The sequence below is a fragment of the Rhinolophus hipposideros genome (assembly GCF_964194185.1).
Source record: "Rhinolophus hipposideros genome assembly, chromosome: 5".
Taxonomy (NCBI): Eukaryota; Metazoa; Chordata; class Mammalia; order Chiroptera; family Rhinolophidae; genus Rhinolophus; species Rhinolophus hipposideros.
Window position 1 is genome coordinate 624,178 of NC_138051.1, and position 17,266 is coordinate 641,443.

Sequence of the window (17,266 nt, forward strand, 5' to 3'; positions counted from 1 at the left end):
GGAGGCCTCCGGTTTTGGGGCGGCTGGGCATCCCCTCGGCTTGCTGTCCTGGGACAACCAGGCCCTCTGTCTCCGGGCCCGGGGGCAGGCAGTGGGACGGTCACCCCTGTGCCAAGGACCCCGAGGTGCCACGGAGCCGCACTGCATTGGCAGGAGAAAGCCGCCCGAGGCCGTTTGGAGGCCTGCGCCGGCAGGCAGCCCTGGGCTCGTGTTTTGGGGGCGGGGTAGTGGGCGCGGCGAAGGTCTGCGGGTTGACCGCTTGCGCTTGGGGGGAAAAAAGGGGCTATAGAAGGGGCTGTGGAGTCAGAATGGGCCGAGGCGCCTGGCGTGAGGCCGTGTCTGTCAGGCTGTAGATTCCGCGGCGGCCCGGACCCCATCCTCCCACTAACCACCCCCCCTCCCCGCCCAGCCCCGCTGGCCAGGGGTCCTGTGGCAGGGTTGGCGGCTGCAGAGGATCCTGGGGCATGGCGGCCGCAAAAGGAGTGGCGGGCAAAAGCCTAGAGCACCCGGTATTCCCAGGCGGTCTCCCATCCAAGTACTAACCAGGCCCGACCCTGCTTAGCTTCCGAGATCAGACGAGATCCGGCGCGTGCAGGGTGGTATGGCCGTAGACGCTGGGACCAAGCTCCCTGCGCCCCAAGAGATGTTGCCAGGCCTGCGTGGTGAGCGGACGCCAGGTTGTTGGGCCGGTCCGCTGGCGAGCCTCTCCCCGCCTGAGGGCTTCAGCAGCGCCACGCCTCCCGCCTGCTCCCCGCCTCCTCAGGACGCCGCGGGCGTGGGCAGCGGGTTACTCTTTGCTCGCAGTGAGGCCCCTTCGCGCCACCCGTGGCTCCACGGGGCCTCTGCCACTTCCCTGGTGGTGACAGAAGCCAGAGAGACAGCGGTTGGGTGTGGGGCGGGTGAGGAAGGAGGGACGCACAGGCTGTGTCACGGACTGGGACCGACACACGGAGGCAGTGTTGAAGCCACAGCTCCTCAACCTGCTGGCGGTCGCGCCCGGGGCTCGGCTCCCTTAAGGATGTAGAGCCCGGGGTGTTGGGCACTCACCCTGGGACCCCGGGGCAGGCCTCCAGGGTCTGCGGAGTGCCGGTGGGGTCCGAGGCTCGCCCGGGTCCCGCACGCGGGAGGAGAGGCTCAGGCCCAGGCACCCTACTCCTGTGGGTTTTGTGCCTGCCTGCCTGCCTGCTCTTCCCCTGTGGTGGTCTCTCCTGGAGGCCCGGGGAGAGGGCCGCGAACGCACACAGGTGTGGCGCTCCCTCCCTCCGCTGCTTTGGCTGGGCTGTTTTGTGGCTGTGCGCCGGGGACCTTCGCGGCCGCCCTGCGGGAACCGAGCGCTCAGGGCTCTCCTGGGAGAAGGAAAAGCGCTGGGGGAGGGGTCGTGTTGCCTGCCGGTGAAGACGAAGGCCTCTGGTGGGGTGGGGCGGCTGGGAGACCACTCGGCTTGCCGAACTGGGACCACCAGTCCCTCTGTCTCCGGGCCCGGGTGCAGGCAGTGGAACGGTCACCCCTGTGCCAAGGACCCCGAGGTGCCAGGGAGCCGCACTGCATTAGCAGGAGAAAGCCGCCCGAGGCCGTTTGGATGCCTGCGCAGGCAGGCAGCCCTGGGTCGTGCTTTGGGGGCGGGGTAGTGGGCGCGGCGAAGGTCTGCGGGTTGACCGCTTGCGCTTGCGGGGAAATAAGAGGCTATAGAAGGGGCTGTGGGAGGCAGACCAGGCCGAGGCGCTGGCGTGAGGCCTGGTCTGCGAGGCTGTAAGTCTCCTTGGAGGACCGGTCCCCACCCTCCCACTAACCACCCCCCCCACCCTGCCCAGCCCCGCTGGCCAGGGGTCCTGTGGCTGGGTTGGCGGCTGCAGAGGGTCCATGAGCATGGCGGCCACCAAAAAAGTGGCGGGCAAAAGCCTAGAGCACCCGGTATTCCCAGGCGGTCTCCCATCCAAGTACTAACCAGGCCCGACCCTGCTTAGCTTCCGAGATCAGACGAGATCCGGCGCGTGCAGGGTGGTATGGCCGTAGACGCTCGGACCGGGCTCCCGGCGCCCCAAGAGCTGTTGCCCGGCCTGTGTGGTGAACCCGCGCCAGTTTGTTGGGCCGGTCCGGCGGCGAGCCTCTCCCCGCCTGCGAGCTTCAGCAGCTCCGCTCCTCCAGCCTACTCCGCGCCTCCTCAGGACGCCGCGGGCGTGGGCAGCGGGTTACTCTCTGCCCGCAGTGAGGCCCCTTCGCGCCACCCGTGGCTCCACGGGGCCTCTTCCACTTCCCTAGCGGTGACAGAAGCCAGAGAGACAGCGGTTGGGTGTGGGGCGGGTGAGGAAGGAGGGACGCACAGGCTGTGTCACGGACTGGGACCGACTCACTGAGGCAGTGTTGAAGCGACAGCTCCTACAACTGCGGGCGGTCGCGCCCGGGGCTGGGCTCCGTTAAGGATGTAGAGACCGGGGGGTTGGGCAGTCACCGTGGGAGCCCGGGGCAGGCCTCCAGGGTCTGCGGAGTGCCGGTGGGCTCCGAGGCTCGCCCGGGGTCCCGCACGCGGGAGGAGAGGCTCAGGCCCAGGCACCCTACTCCTGTGGGTTGTGTGCCTGCCTGCCTGCCTGCTCTTCCCCTGTGGTGGTCTCTCCTGGAGGCCCGGGGAGAGGGCCGCGCACGCGCACAGGTGTGGCGCTCCCTCCCTCCGCTGCTTTGGCCGGGCTTTTTGTGGCTGTGCGCCGGGGGCCGCCGCGGCCAGCCGGCGGGAACCCAGCTTCCAGGGCTCTCCTGGGAGAAGAAAGGGCGCTGGGGGAGGGGCCGCGGTGCCTGCCACCGGAGACGGATGCCTCCGGTGGGGTGTGGCGGCTGGGCATCCCCTCGGCTAGCTGTCCTGGGACAACCAGGCCCTCTGTCTCCGGGCCCGGGGGCAGGCAGTGGGACGGTCACCCCTGTGCCAAGGGCCCCGAGGTGCCACGGAGCCGCACTGCCTTGGCAGGAGAAAGCCTCCCGGGGCGGTTTGGAGACCTGCGCCGGCAGGCAGCCCTGGGTCGTGTTTGGGGGCGGGGTAGTGGGCGCGGCGAAGGTCTGAGGGTTGACCGCTTGCGCTTCCGGGGAAAAAAGAGGCTATAGAAGGGGCTGTGGGAGGCAGACCGGGCCGAGGCGCTTGCGTGACGCCTGGTCTGCGAGGCTGTAAGTCTCCTTGGAGGACCGGTCCCCACCCTCCCACTAACCACCCCCCCTCCCCGCCCAGCCCCGCTGGCCAGGGGTCCTGTGGCAGGGTTGGCGGCTGCAGAGGGTCCAGGGGCATGGCGGCCGCAAAAGGAGTGGCGGGCAAAAGCCTAGAGCACCCGGTATTCCCAGGCGGTCTCCCATCCAAGTACTGACCAGGCCCGACCCTGCTTAGCTTCCGAGATCAGACGAGATTCGGCGCGTGCAGGGTGGTATGGCCGTAGACGCTCGGACCAAGCTCCCGGTCCCCCAAGAGCTGTTGCCCGGCCTGTGTGGTGAACGCGCGCCAGGTTGTTGGGCCGGTCCGGCGGCGAGCCTCTCCCCGCCTGCGGGCTTCAGCAGCGCCGCGCCTCCAGCCTACTCCCCGCCTCCTCAGGACGCCGCGGGCGTGGGCAGCGGGTTACTCTTTGCCCGCAGTGAGGCCCCTTCGCGCCACCCGTGGCTCCACGGGGCCTCTTCCACTTCCCTAGCGGTGACAGAAGCCAGAGAGACAGCGGTTGGGTGTGGGGCGGGTGAGGAAGGAGGGACGCACAGCCTGTGTCACGGACTGGGACCGACGCACGGAGGCAGTGTTGAAGCGACAGCTCCTCCACCTGCGGGCAGTCGCGCCCGGGGCTGGGCTCCGTTAAGGATGTAGAGACCGGGGGGTTGGGCAGTCACCGTGGGAGCCTGGGGCAGGTCCAGGGTCTGCGGAGTGCCGGTGGGCTCCGAGGCTTGCCCGGGGTCCCGCACGCGGGAGGAGAAGCTCAGGCCCAGGCACCCTACTCCTGTGGGTTGTGTGCCTGCCTGCCTGCCTGCTCTTCCCCTGTGGTGGTCTCTCCTGGAGGCCCGGGGAGAGGGCCGCGAACGCGCACAGTTGTGGCGCTCCCTCCCTCCGCTGCTTTGGCCAGGCTTTTTGTGGCTGTGCGCCGGGGGCCGCCGCGGCCGGCCGGCGGGAACCGAGCTTCCAGGGCTCTCCTGGGAGAAGAAAGGGCGCTGGGGGAGGGGCCGCGGTGCCTGCCAGGGGAGACGGAGGCCTCCGGTTTTGGGGCGGCTGGGCATCCCCTCGGCTTGCTGACCTGGGACAACCAGGCCCTCTGTCTCCGGGCCCAGGTGCAGGCAGTGGGACGGACACCCCTGTGCCAAGGGCCCCGAGGTGCCAGGAAGCCGCACTGCCTTGGCAGGAGAAAGCCTCCCGGGGCGGTTTGGAGACCTGCGCCGGCAGGCAGCCCTGGGCTCGTGTTTTGGGGGCGGGGTAGTGGGCTCAGCGAAGGTCTGCGGGTTGACAGCTTGCGCTTGCGGGGAAAAAAGAGGCTATAGAAGGGGCTGTGGGGGCAAACCGGGCCGAGGCGCCTGGCGTGAGGCCGGGTCTGCGAGGCTGTAAGTCTCGGCGGCAGCCCGGACCCCACCCTGCCTCTAACCACCCCCCCCACCCCGCCCAGCCCCGCTGGCCAGGGGTCCTGTGGCGGGGTTGGCGGCTGCAGAGGGTCCAGGGGCATGGCGGCCGCAAAAGGAGTGGCGGGCAAAAGCCTAGAGCACCCGGTATTCCCAGGCGGTCTCCCATCCAAGAACTAACCAGGCCCGACCCTGCTTAGCTTCCGAGATCAGACGAGATCAGGCGCGTGCAGGGTGGTATGGCCGTAGACGCTCGGACCAAGCTCCCGGTCCCCCAAGAGCTGTTGCCAGACCTGCGTGGTGAGCGGGCGCCAGGTTGTAGGGCCGGTCCGGCGGCGAGCCTCTCCCCGCCTGCGGGCTTCAGCAGCGCCGCGCCTCCCGCCTGCTCCCCGCCTCCTCAGGACGCACGGGCGTCGGCAGCGGGTTACTCTTTGCTCGCAGTGAGGCCCCTTCGCGCCACCCGTGGCTCCACGGGGCCTCTGCCACTTCCCTGGTGGTGACAGAAGCCAGAGAGACAGCGGTTGGGTGTGGGGCGGGTGAGGAAGGAGAAACGCACAGGCTGTGTCACGGACTGGGACCGATGCACGGAGGCAGTGTGAAGAGACAGCTCCTCCACCGGCGGGCGGTCGCGCCCGGGGCTGGGCTCCCTTAAGGATGTAGAGCCCGGGGGGTTGGGCACTCACCCTGGGACCCCGGGGCAGGCCTCCAGGGTCTGCGGAGTGCCGGTGGGGTCCGAGGCTCGCCCGGGTCCCGCACGCGGGAGGAGAGGCTCAAGCCTAGGCACCCTACTCCTGTGGGTTGTGTGCCTGCCTGCCTGCCTGCACTTCCCCTGTGGTGGTCTCTCCTGGAGGCCCGGGAAGAGGGCCGCGCACGCGCACAGGTGTGGTCCTCCCTCCCTCCGCTGCTTTGGCCGAGCTGTTTTGTGGCTGTGCGCCGGGGACCTTCGCGGCCGCCCAGCGGGAACCGAGCGCTCAGGGCTCTCCTGCGAGAAGGAAAAGCACTGGGGGAGGGGTCGTGGTGCCTGCCAGTGGAGACGAAGGCCTCTGGTGGGGTGGGGCGGCTGGGAGACCACTCGGCTTGCCGAACTGGGACCACCAGTCCCTCTGTCTCCGGGCCCGGGTGCAGGCAGTGGGACGGTCACCCCTGTGCCAAGGACCCCGAGGTGCCACGGAGCCGCACTGCATTGGCAGGAGAAAGCCGCCCGAGGCCGTTTGGATGCCTGCGCCGGCAGGCAGCCCTGGGTCGTGCTTTGGGGGCGGGGTAGTGGACGTGGCGAAGGTCTGCGGGTTGACCGCTTGCGCTTGTGGGGAAATAAGAGGCTATAGAAGGGGCTGTGGGAGGCAGACCGGGCCGAGGCGCTGGCGTGAGGCCTGGTCTGCGAGGCTGTAAGTCTCCTTGGAGGACCGGTCCCCACCCTCCCACTAACCACCCCCCCCACCCAGCCCAGCCCCGCTGGCCAGGGGTCCTGTGGCTGGGTTGGCGGCTGCAGAGGGTCCAGGGGCATGGCGGCCGCAAAAGGAGTGGCGGGCAAAAGCCTAGAGCACCCGGTATTCCCAGGCGGTCTCCCATCCAAGTACTGACCAGGCCCGACACTGCTTAGCTTCCGAGATCAGACGAGATCCGGCGAGTGCAGGGTGGTATGGCAGTAGACGCGCGGACCGGGCTCCCGGCGCCCCAAGAGCTGTTGCCAGGCCTGCGTGGTGAGCGCGCGCCAGGTTGTTGGGCCGGTCCCGCGGCGAGCCTCTCCCCGCCTGCGGGCATCAGCAGCGCCGCGCCTCCAGCCTACTCCCCGCCTCCTCAGGACGCCGCGGGCGTGGGCAGCGGGTTACTCTCTGCCCGCAGTGAGGCCCCTTCGCGCCACCCGTGGCTCCACGGGGCCTCTTCCACTTCCCTAGCGGTGACAGAAGCCAGAGAGACAGCGGTTGGGTGTGGGGCGGGTGAGGAAGGAGGGACGCACAGGCTGTGTCACGGACTGGGACCGACTCACGGAGGCAGTGTTGAAGCGACAGCTCCTACAACTGCGGGCGGTCGCGCCCGGGGCTGGGCTCCGTTAAGGATGTAGAGACCGGGGGGTTGGGCAGTCACCGTGGGAGCCCGGGGCAGGCCTCCAGGGTCTGCGGAGTGCCGGTGGGCTCCGAGGCTCGCCCGGGGTCCCGCACGCGGGAGGAGAAGCTCAGGCCCAGGCACCCTACTCCTGTGGGTTGTGTGCCTGCCTGCCTGCCTGCTCTTCCCCTGTGGTGGTCTCTCCTGGAGGCCCGGGGAGAGGGCCGCGCACGCGCACAGGTGTGGCGCTCCCTCCCTCCGCTGCTTTGGCTGGGCTTTTTGTGGCTGTGCGCCGGGGGCCGCCGCGGCCAGCCGGCGGGAACCCAGCTTCCAGGGCTCTCCTGGGAGAAGAAAGGGCGCTGGGGGAGGGGCCGCGGTGCCTGCCACCGGAGACGGATGCCTCCGGTGGGGTGTGGCGGCTGGGCATCCCCTCGGCTAGCTGTCCTGGGACAACCAGGCCCTCTGTCTCCGGGCCCGGGGGCAGGCAGTGGGACGGTCACCCCTGTGCCAAGGGCCCCGAGGTGCCACGGAGCCGCACTGCCTTGGCAGGAGAAAGCCTCCCGGGGCGGTTTGGAGACCTGCGCCGGCAGGCAGCCCTGGGTCGTGTTTGGGGGCGGGGTAGTGGGCGCGGCGAAGGTCTGCGGGTTGACCGCTTGCGCTTGCGGGGAAAAAAGAGGCTATAGAAGGGGCTGTGGGAGGCAGACCGGGCCGAGGCGCTTGCGTGACGCCTGGTCTGCGAGGCTGTAAGTCTCCTTGGAGGACCGGTCCCCACCCTCCCACTAACCACCCCCCCTCCCCGCCCAGCCCCGCTGGCCAGGGGTCCTGTGGCAGGGTTGGCGGCTGCAGAGGGTCCAGGGGCATGGCGGCCGCAAAAGGAGTGGCGGGCAAAAGCCTAGAGCACCCGGTATTCCCAGGCGGTCTCCCATCCAAGTACTAACCAGGCCCGACCCTGCTTTGCTTCCGAGATCAGACGAGATTCGGCGCGTGCAGGGTGGTATGGCCGTAGACGCTCGGACCAAGCTCCCGGTCCCCCAAGAGCTGTTGCCCGGCCTGTGTGGTGAACGCGCGCCAGGTTGTTGGGCCGGTCCGGCGGCGAGCCTCTCCCCGCCTGCGGGCTTCAGCAGCGCCGCGCCTCCAGCCTACTCCCCGCCTCCTCAGGACGCCGCGGGCGTGGGCAGCGGGTTACTCTTTGCCCGCAGTGAGGCCCCTTCGCGCCACCCGTGGCTCCACGGGGCCTCTTCCACTTCCCTAGCGGTGACAGAAGCCAGAGAGACAGCGGTTGGGTGTGGGGCGGGTGAGGAAGGAGGGACGCACAGCCTGTGTCACGGACTGGGACCGACGCACGGAGGCAGTGTTGAAGCGACAGCTCCTCCACCTGCGGGCAGTCGCGCCCGGGGCTGGGCTCCGTTAAGGATGTAGAGACCGGGGGGTTGGGCAGTCACCGTGGGAGCCTGGGGCAGGTCCAGGGTCTGCGGAGTGCCGGTGGGCTCCGAGGCTTGCCCGGGGTCCCGCACGCAGGAGGAGAAGCTCAGGCCCAGGCACCCTACTCCTGTGGGTTGTGTGCCTGCCTGCCTGCCTGCTCTTCCCCTGTGGTGGTCTCTCCTGGAGGCCCGGGGAGAGGGCCGCGCACGCGCACAGGTGTGGTGCTCCCTCCCACCGCTGCTTTGGCCGGGCTGTTTTGTGGCTGTGCGCCGGGGGCCGCCGCGGCCGCCCGGCGGGAACCGAGCTTCCAGGGCTCTCCTGGGAGAAGAAAGGGTGCTGGGGGAGGGGCCGCGGTGCCTGCCGGCGGAGACAGAGGTCTCCGGTGGGGTGTGGCGGCTGGGCATCCCCTCGGCTTGCTGTCCTGGGACAATCAGGCCCTCTGTCTCCGGGCCCGGGGGCAGGCAGTGGGACGGTCACCCCTGTGCCAAGGACCCCGAGGTGCCACAAAGCCGCACTGCATTGGCAGGAAAAAGCCGCCCGAGGCCGTTTGGAGGCTTGCGCCGGCAGGCAGCCCTGAGCTCGTGCTTTCGGGGCGGGGTAGTGGGCGCGGCGAAGGTCTGCGGGTTGACCGCTTGCGCTTGCGGGGGAAAAAAGAGGCTATAGAAGGGGCTGTGGGGGCAGAATGTGCCGAGGCGCCTGGCGTGAGGCCGTGTCTGCGAGGCTGTAGGTCTCCGTGACGGCCTGTACCCCAGACTCCCACTAACCACCCCGACCACCCCGCCCAACCCCGCTGGCCAGAAGTCCTGTCGCGGGGTTGGCGGCTGCAGAGGGTCCAGGAGCATGGCGGCCGCAAAAGGAGTGGCGGGCAAAAGCCTAGAGCACCCGGTATTCCCAGGCGGTCTCCCATCCAAGTACTAACCAGGCCCGACCCTGCTTAGCTTCCGAGATCAGACGAGATCCGGCGCGTGCAGGGTGGTATGGCCGTAGACGCTCGGACCGGGCTCCCGGCGCCCCAAGAGCTGTTGCCCGGCCTGTGTGGTGAACGCGCGCCAGGTTGTTGGGCCGGTTCGGCGGCGAGCCTCTCCCCGCCGGCGGGCTTCAGCAGCGCCGTGCCTCCAGCCTACTCCCCGCCTCCTCAGGACGCCGCGGGCGTGGGCAGCGGGTTACTCTTTGCCCGCAGTGAGGCCCCTTCGCTCCACCCGTGGCTCCACGGGGCCTCTTCCACTTCCCTAGCGGTGACGGAAGCCAGAGAGACAGCGGTTGGGTGTGGGGCGGTTGAGGAAGGAGGGACGCACAGGCTGTGTCACGGACTGGGACCGACTCACGGAGGCAGTGTTGAAGCGACAGCTCCTCCACCTGTGGGCGGTCGCGCCCGGGGCTGGGCTCCGTTAAGGATGTAGAGACCTGGGGGTTGGGCAGTCACCGTGGGAGCCCGGGGCAGGCCTCCAGTGTCTGCGGAGTGCCGGTGGGCTCCGAGGCTCGCCCGGGGTCCCGCACGCGGGAGGAGAAGCTCAGGCCCAGGCACCCTACTCCTGTGGGTTGTGTGCCTGCCTGCCTGCCTGCTCTTCCCCTGTGGTGGTCTCTCCTGGAGGCCCGGGGAGAGGGCGGTGCACGCGCACAGGTGTGGCGCTCCCTCCCTCCGCTGCTTTGGCCGGGCTTTTTGTGGCTGTGCGCCGGGGGCCGCCGCGGCCAGCCGGCGGGAACCCAGCTTCCAGGGCTCTCCTGGGAGAAGAAAGTGCGCTTGGGGAGGGGCCGCGGTGCCTGCCGGCGGAGACGGAGGCCTCCGGTGGGGTGTGGCGGCTGGGCATCCCCTCGGCTTGCTGTCCTGGGACCACCAGTCCCTCTGTCTCCGGGACCGGGTGCAGGCAGTGGGACGGTCACCCCTGTGCCAAGGACCCCGAGGTGCCACGGAGCCGCACTGCATTGGCAGGAGAAAGCCGCCCGAGGCCGTTTGGATGCCTGCGCCGGCAGGCAGCCCTGGGTCGTGCTTTGGGGGCGAAGTAGTGGGCGCAGCGAAGGTCTGCGGGTTGACCGCTTGCGCTTGCGGGGAAAAAAGAGGCTATAGAAGGGGCTTTGGGAGGCAGACCGGGCCGAGGCGCTGGCGTGAGGCCTGGTCTGCGAGGCTGTAAGTCTCCTTGGAGGACCGGTCCCCACCCTCCCACTAACCACCCCCCCACCCTGCCCAGCCCCGCTGGCCAGGGGTCCTGTGGCGGGGTTGGCGGCTGCAGAGGGTCCAGGGGCATGGCGGCTGCAAAAGGAGTGGCGGGCAAAAGCCTAGAGCACCCGGTATTCCCAGGCGGTCTCCCATCCAAGTACTGACCAGGCCCGACACTGCTTAGCTTCCGAGATCAGACGAGATCCGGCGCGTGCAGGGTGGTATGGCCGTAGACGCTCCGTCCGGGCTCCCGGCGCCCCAAGAGCTGTTGCCCGGCCTGTGTGGTGAACGCGCGCCAGGTTGTTGGACCGGTCCCGCGGCGAGCCTCTCCCCGCCTACGACTTCAGCAGCGCCGCGCTCCAGCCTACTACCCGACTCCTCAGGACGCCGCGTGCGTGGGCAGCGGGTTACTCTTTGCCCGCAGTGAGGCCCCTTCGCGCCACCCGTGGCTCCACGGGGCCTCTTCCACTTCCCTAGCTGTGACAGAAGCCAGAGAGACAGCGGTTGGGTGTGGGGCGGGTGAGGAAGGAGGGACGCACAGGCTGTGTCACGGACTGGGACCGACTCACGGAGGCAGTGTTGAAGTGACAGCTCCTCCACCTGCTAGCGGTCATGCCCGGGGCTGGGCTCCGTTAAGGATGTAGAGACCGGTGGGTTGGGCAGTCACCGTGGAAGCCCGGGGCAGGCCTCCAGGGTCTGCGGAGTGCTGGTGGGCTCCGAGGCTCGCCACGGGGTCCCGCACGCGGGAGGAGAAGCTCAGGCCCAGGCACCCTACTTTTGTGGGTTGTGTGCCTGCCTGCCTGACTGCTCTTCCCCTGTGGTGGTCTCTCCTGGAGGCCCGGGGAGAGGGCTGCGCACGCGCACAGGTGTGGCGCTCCCTCCCTCCGCTGCTTTGGCCGGGCTTTTTGTGGCTGTGCGCCGGGGACCGCCGCGGCCAGCCGGCGGGAACCCAGCTTCCAGGGCTCTCCTGGAAGAACAAAGGGCTCTGGGGGAGGGGCCGCGGTGCCTGCCGGCGGAGACGGAGGCCTCCGGTGGGGTGTGGCGGCTTGGCATCCCCTCGGCTTGCTGTCCTGGGACAACCAGGCCCTCTGTCTCCGGGCCCGGGGGCAGGCAGTGGGACGGTCACCCCTGTGCCAAGGACCCCGAGGTGCCACGGAGCCGCACTGCTTTGGCAGGAGAAAGCCGCCCGAGGCCGTTTGGAGGCCTGCGCCGGCAGGCAGCCCTGGGCTCGTGTTTTGGGGGCGGGGTAGTGGGCGCGGCGAAGGTCTGCGGGTTGACCGCTTGCGCTTGCGGGGAAAAAAGAGGCTATAGAAGGGGCTGTGGAGGCAGAATGGGCCGAGGCGCCTGGCGTGAAGCCGTGTCTGTCAGGCTGTAGATTCCGCGGCGGCCCGGACCCCACCCTTCCACTAACCACCCCCCCTCCCCACCCAGCCCCGCTGGCCAGGGGTCCTGTGGCAGGGTTGGCGGCTGCAGAGGATCCTGGGGCATGGCGGCCGCAAAAGGAGTGGCGGGCAAAAGCCTAGAGCACCCGGTATTCCCAGGCGGTCTCCCATCCAAGTACTAACCAGGCCCGACCCTGCTTAGCTTCCGAGATCAGACGAGATCCGGCGCGTGCAGGGTGGTATGGCCGTAGACGCTGGGACCAAGCTCCCGGCGCCCCAAGAGCTGTTGCCAGGCCTGCGTGGTGAGCGGACGCCAGGTTGTTGGGCCGGTCCGGTGGCGAGCCTCTCCCCGACAGCGGGCTTCAGCAGCGCCGCGCCTCCCGCCTGCTCTTCGCCTCATCAGGACGCCGCGTGCGTGGGCAGCGGGTTACTCTTTGCTCGCAGTGAGGCCCCTTCGCGCCACCCGTGGCTCCACGGGGCCTCTGCCACTGCCCTGGTGGTGACAGAAGCCAGAGAGACAGCGGTTGGGTGTGGGGCGGGTGGGGAAGGAGGGACGCACAGGCTGTGTCACGGACTGGGACCGACGCACGGAGGCAGTGTTGAAGCGACAGCTCCTCCACCGGCGGGCGGTCGCGCCCGGGGCTGGGCTCCGTTAAAAATGTAGAGACTGGGGGGTTGGGCAGTCACCGTGGGACCCCGGGGCAGGCCTCCAGGGTCTGCGGAGTGCCGGTGGGCTCCGAGGCTCGCCCGGGGTCCCGCACGCGGGAGGAGAGGCTCAGGCCCAGGCACCCTACTCCTGTGGATTGTGTGCCTGCCTGTCTGCCTGCTCTTCCCCTGTGGTGGTCTCTCCTGGAGGCCCCGGGGAGGGCCGCGCACGCGCACAAGTGTGGCGCTCCCTCCGTCCGCTGCTTTGGACAGGCTTTTTGTGGCTTTGCGCCGGGGGCCGCCGCGGCCGGCCGGCGGGAACCGAGCTTCCAGGGCTCTCCTGGGAGAAGAAAGGGCGCTGGGGGAGGGGCCGCGGTGCCTGCCAGCGAAGACGGAGGCCTCCGGTTTTGGGGCGGCTGGGCATCCCCTCGGCTTGCTGTCCTGGGACAACCAGGCCCTCTGTCTCCGGGCCCGGGGGCAGGCAGTGGGACGGTCACCCCTGTGCCAAGGACCCCGAGGTGCCACGGAGCCGCACTGCATTGGCAGGAGAAAGCCGCCCGAGGCCGTTTGGAGGCCTGCGCCGGCAGGCAGCCCTGGGCTGGTGTTTTGGGGGCGGGGCAGTGGGCGCGGCGAAGGTCTGCGGGTTGACCGCTTGCGCTTGCGGGGAAAAAAGAGGCTATAGAAGGGGCTGTGGAGGCAGAATGGGCCGAGACGCCTGGCGTGAGGCCGTGTCTGTCAGTCTGTAGATTCCGTGGCGGCCCGGACCCCACCCTCCCACTAACCACCCCCCCCCGCCCAGCCACGCTGGCCAGAAGTCCTGTGGCGGGGTTGGCGGCTGCAGAGGGTCCATGAGCATGGCGGCCGCCAAAGGAGTGGCGGGCAAAAGCCTAGAGCACCCGGTATTCCCAGGCGGTCTCCCATCCAAGTACTAACCAGGCCCGACCCTGCTTAGCTCCGAGATCAGACGAGATCCGGCGCGTGCAGGGTGGTATGGCCGTAGAGGCTCCGACCTGGCTCCCGGCGCCCCAAGAGCTGTTGCCTGGCCTGTGTGGTGAACGCGCGCCAGGTTGTTGGGCCGGTCCGGCGGCGAGCCTCTCCCCGCCTACGACTTCAGCAGCGCCGCGCCTCCAGCCTACTCCCCGCCTCCTCAGGACGCCGCGGGCGTGGGCAGCGGGTTACTCTTTGCCCGCAGTGAGGCCCCTTCGCGCCACCCATGGCTACACGGGGCCTCTTCCACTTCCCTAGCGGTGACAGAAGCCAGAGAGACAGCGGTTGGGTGTGGGGCGGTTGAGGAAGGAGGGACGCACAGGCTGTGTCACAAACTGGGACCGACTCACGGAGGCAGTGTTGAAGCGACAGCTCCTCCACCTGTGGGCGGTCGCGCCCGGGGCTGGGCTCCGTTAAGGATGTAGAGACCGGGGGGTTGGGCAGTCACCGAGGGAGCCCGGGGCAGGCCTCCAGGGTCTGCGGAGTGCCGGTGGGCTCCGAGGCTCGCCCGGGGTCCCGCACGCGGGAGGAGAAGCTCAGGCCCAGGCACCCTACTCCTGTGGGTTGTGTGCCTGCCTGCCTGCCTGCTCTTCCCCTGTGGTGGTCTCTCCTGGAGGCCCGGGGAGAGGGCCGCGCACTCGCACAGGTGTGGCGCTCCCTCCCTCCGCTGCTTTGGCCGGGCTTTTTGTGGCTGTGCGCCGGGGGCCGCCGCGGCCAGCCGGCGGGAACCCAGCTTCCAGGGCTCTCCTGGGAGAAGAAAGGGCGCTGGGGGAGGGGCCGAGGTGCCTGCCGGCGTAGATGGAGGCCTCCGGTGGGGTGTGGCGGCTGGGCATCCCCTCGGCTTGCTGTCCTGGGACAACCAGGCCCTCTGTCTCCGGGCCCGGGGGCAGGCAGTGGGACGGTCACCCCTGTGCCAAGGACCCCGAGGTGCCACGGAGCCGCACTGCATTGGCAGGAGAAAGCCGCCCGAGGCCGTTTGGAGGCCTGCGCCGGCAGGCAGCCCTGGGCTCGTGTTTTGGGGGCGGGGTAGTGGGCGCGGCGAAGGTCTGCGGGTTGACCGCTTGCGCTTGGGGGGAAAAAAGGGGCTATAGAAGGGGCTGTGGAGTCAGAATGGGCCGAGGCGCCTGGCGTGAGGCCGTGTCTGTCAGGCTGTAGATTCCGCGGCGGCCCGGACCCCATCCTCCCACTAACCACCCCCCCTCCCCGCCCAGCCCCGCTGGCCAGGGGTCCTGTGGCAGGGTTGGCGGCTGCAGAGGATCCTGGGGCATGGCGGCCGCAAAAGGAGTGGCGGGCAAAAGCCTAGAGCACCCGGTATTCCCAGGCGGTCTCCCATCCAAGTACTAACCAGGCCCGACCCTGCTTAGCTTCCGAGATCAGACGAGATCCGGCGCGTGCAGGGTGGTATGGCCGTAGACGCTGGGACCAAGCTCCCTGCGCCCCAAGAGATGTTGCCAGGCCTGCGTGGTGAGCGGACGCCAGGTTGTTGGGCCGGTCCGCTGGCGAGCCTCTCCCCGCCTGAGGGCTTCAGCAGCGCCACGCCTCCCGCCTGCTCCCCGCCTCCTCAGGACGCCGCGGGCGTGGGCAGCGGGTTACTCTTTGCTCGCAGTGAGGCCCCTTCGCGCCACCCGTGGCTCCACGGGGCCTCTGCCACTTCCCTGGTGGTGACAGAAGCCAGAGAGACAGCGGTTGGGTGTGGGGCGGGTGAGGAAGGAGGGACGCACAGGCTGTGTCACGGACTGGGACCGACACACGGAGGCAGTGTTGAAGCCACAGCTCCTCAACCTGCTGGCGGTCGCGCCCGGGGCTCGGCTCCCTTAAGGATGTAGAGCCCGGGGGGTTGGGCACTCACCCTGGGACCCCGGGGCAGGCCTCCAGGGTCTGCGGAGTGCCGGTGGGGTCCGAGGCTCGCCCGGGGTCCCGCACGCGGGAGGAGAGGCTCAGGCCCAGGCACCCTACTCCTGTGGGTTTTGTGCCTGCCTGCCTGCCTGCTCTTCCCCTGTGGTGGTCTCTCCTGGAGGCCCGGGGAGAGGGCCGCGAACGCACACAGGTGTGGCGCTCCCTCCCTCCGCTGCTTTGGCTGGGCTGTTTTGTGGCTGTGCGCCGGGGACCTTCGCGGCCGCCCTGCGGGAACCGAGCGCTCAGGGCTCTCCTGGGAGAAGGAAAAGCGCTGGGGGAGGGGTCGTGTTGCCTGCCGGTGAAGACGAAGGCCTCTGGTGGGGTGGGGCGGCTGGGAGACCACTCGGCTTGCCGAACTGGGACCACCAGTCCCTCTGTCTCCGGGCCCGGGTGCAGGCAGTGGAACGGTCACCCCTGTGCCAAGGACCCCGAGGTGCCACGGAGCCGCACTGCATTAGCAGGAGAAAGCCGCCCGAGGCCGTTTGGATGCCTGCGCCGGCAGGCAGCCCTGGGTCGTGCTTTGGGGGCGGGGTAGTGGGCGCGGCGAAGGTCTGCGGGTTGACCGCTTGCGCTTGCGGGGAAATAAGAGGCTATAGAAGGGGCTGTGGGAGGCAGACCGGGCCGAGGCGCTGGCGTGAGGCCTGGTCTGCGAGGCTGTAAGTCTCCTTGGAGGACCGGTCCCCACCCTCCCACTAACCACCCCCCCCACCCTGCCCAGCCCCGCTGGCCAGGGGTCCTGTGGCTGGGTTGGCGGCTGCAGAGGGTCCATGAGCATGGCGGCCACCAAAAAAGTGGCGGGCAAAAGCCTAGAGCACCCGGTATTCCCAGGCGGTCTCCCATCCAAGTACTAACCAGGCCCGACCCTGCTTAGCTTCCGAGATCAGACGAGATCCGGCGCGTGCAGGGTGGTATGGCCGTAGACGCTCGGACCGGGCTCCCGGCGCCCCAAGAGCTGTTGCCCGGCCTGTGTGGTGAACCCGCGCCAGTTTGTTGGGCCGGTCCGGCGGCGAGCCTCTCCCCGCCTGCGAGCTTCAGCAGCTCCGCGCCTCCAGCCTACTCCGCGCCTCCTCAGGATGCCGCGGGCGTGGGCAGCGGGTTACTCTCTGCCCGCAGTGAGGCCCCTTCGCGCCACCCGTGGCTCCACGGGGCCTCTTCCACTTCCCTAGCGGTGACAGAAGCCAGAGAGACAGCGGTTGGGTGTGGGGCGGGTGAGGAAGGAGGGACGCACAGGCTGTGTCACGGACTGGGACCGACTCACTGAGGCAGTGTTGAAGCGACAGCTCCTACAACTGCGGGCGGTCGCGCCCGGGGCTGGGCTCCGTTAAGGATGTAGAGACCGGGGGGTTGGGCAGTCACCGTGGGAGCCCGGGGCAGGCCTCCAGGGTCTGCGGAGTGCCGGTGGGCTCCGAGGCTCGCCCGGGGTCCCGCACGCGGGAGGAGAGGCTCAGGCCCAGGCACCCTACTCCTGTGGGTTGTGTGCCTGCCTGCCTGCCTGCTCTTCCCCTGTGGTGGTCTCTCCTGGAGGCCCGGGGAGAGGGCCGCGCACGCGCACAGGTGTGGCGCTCCCTCCCTCCGCTGCTTTGGCCGGGCTTTTTGTGGCTGTGCGCCGGGGGCCGCCGCGGCCAGCCGGCGGGAACCCAGCTTCCAGGGCTCTCCTGGGAGAAGAAAGGGCGCTGGGGGAGGGGCCGCGGTGCCTGCCACCGGAGACGGATGCCTCCGGTGGGGTGTGGCGGCTGGGCATCCCCTCGGCTAGCTGTCCTGGGACAACCAGGCCCTCTGTCTCCGGGCCCGGGGGCAGGCAGTGGGACGGTCACCCCTGTGCCAAGGGCCCCGAGGTGCCACGGAGCCGCACTGCCTTGGCAGGAGAAAGCCTCCCGGGGCGGTTTGGAGACCTGCGCCGGCAGGCAGCCCTGGGTCGTGTTTGGGGGCGGGGTAGTGGGCGCGGCGAAGGTCTGAGGGTTGACCGCTTGCGCTTGCGGGGAAAAAAGAGGCTATAGAAGGGGCTGTGGGAGGCAGACCGGGCCGAGGCGCTTGCGTGACGCCTGGTCTGCGAGGCTGTAAGTCTCCTTGGAGGACCGGTCCCCACCCTCCCACTAACCACCCCCCCTCCCCGCCCAGCCCCGCTGGCCAGGGGTCCTGTGGCAGGGTTGGCGGCTGCAGAGGGTCCAGGGGC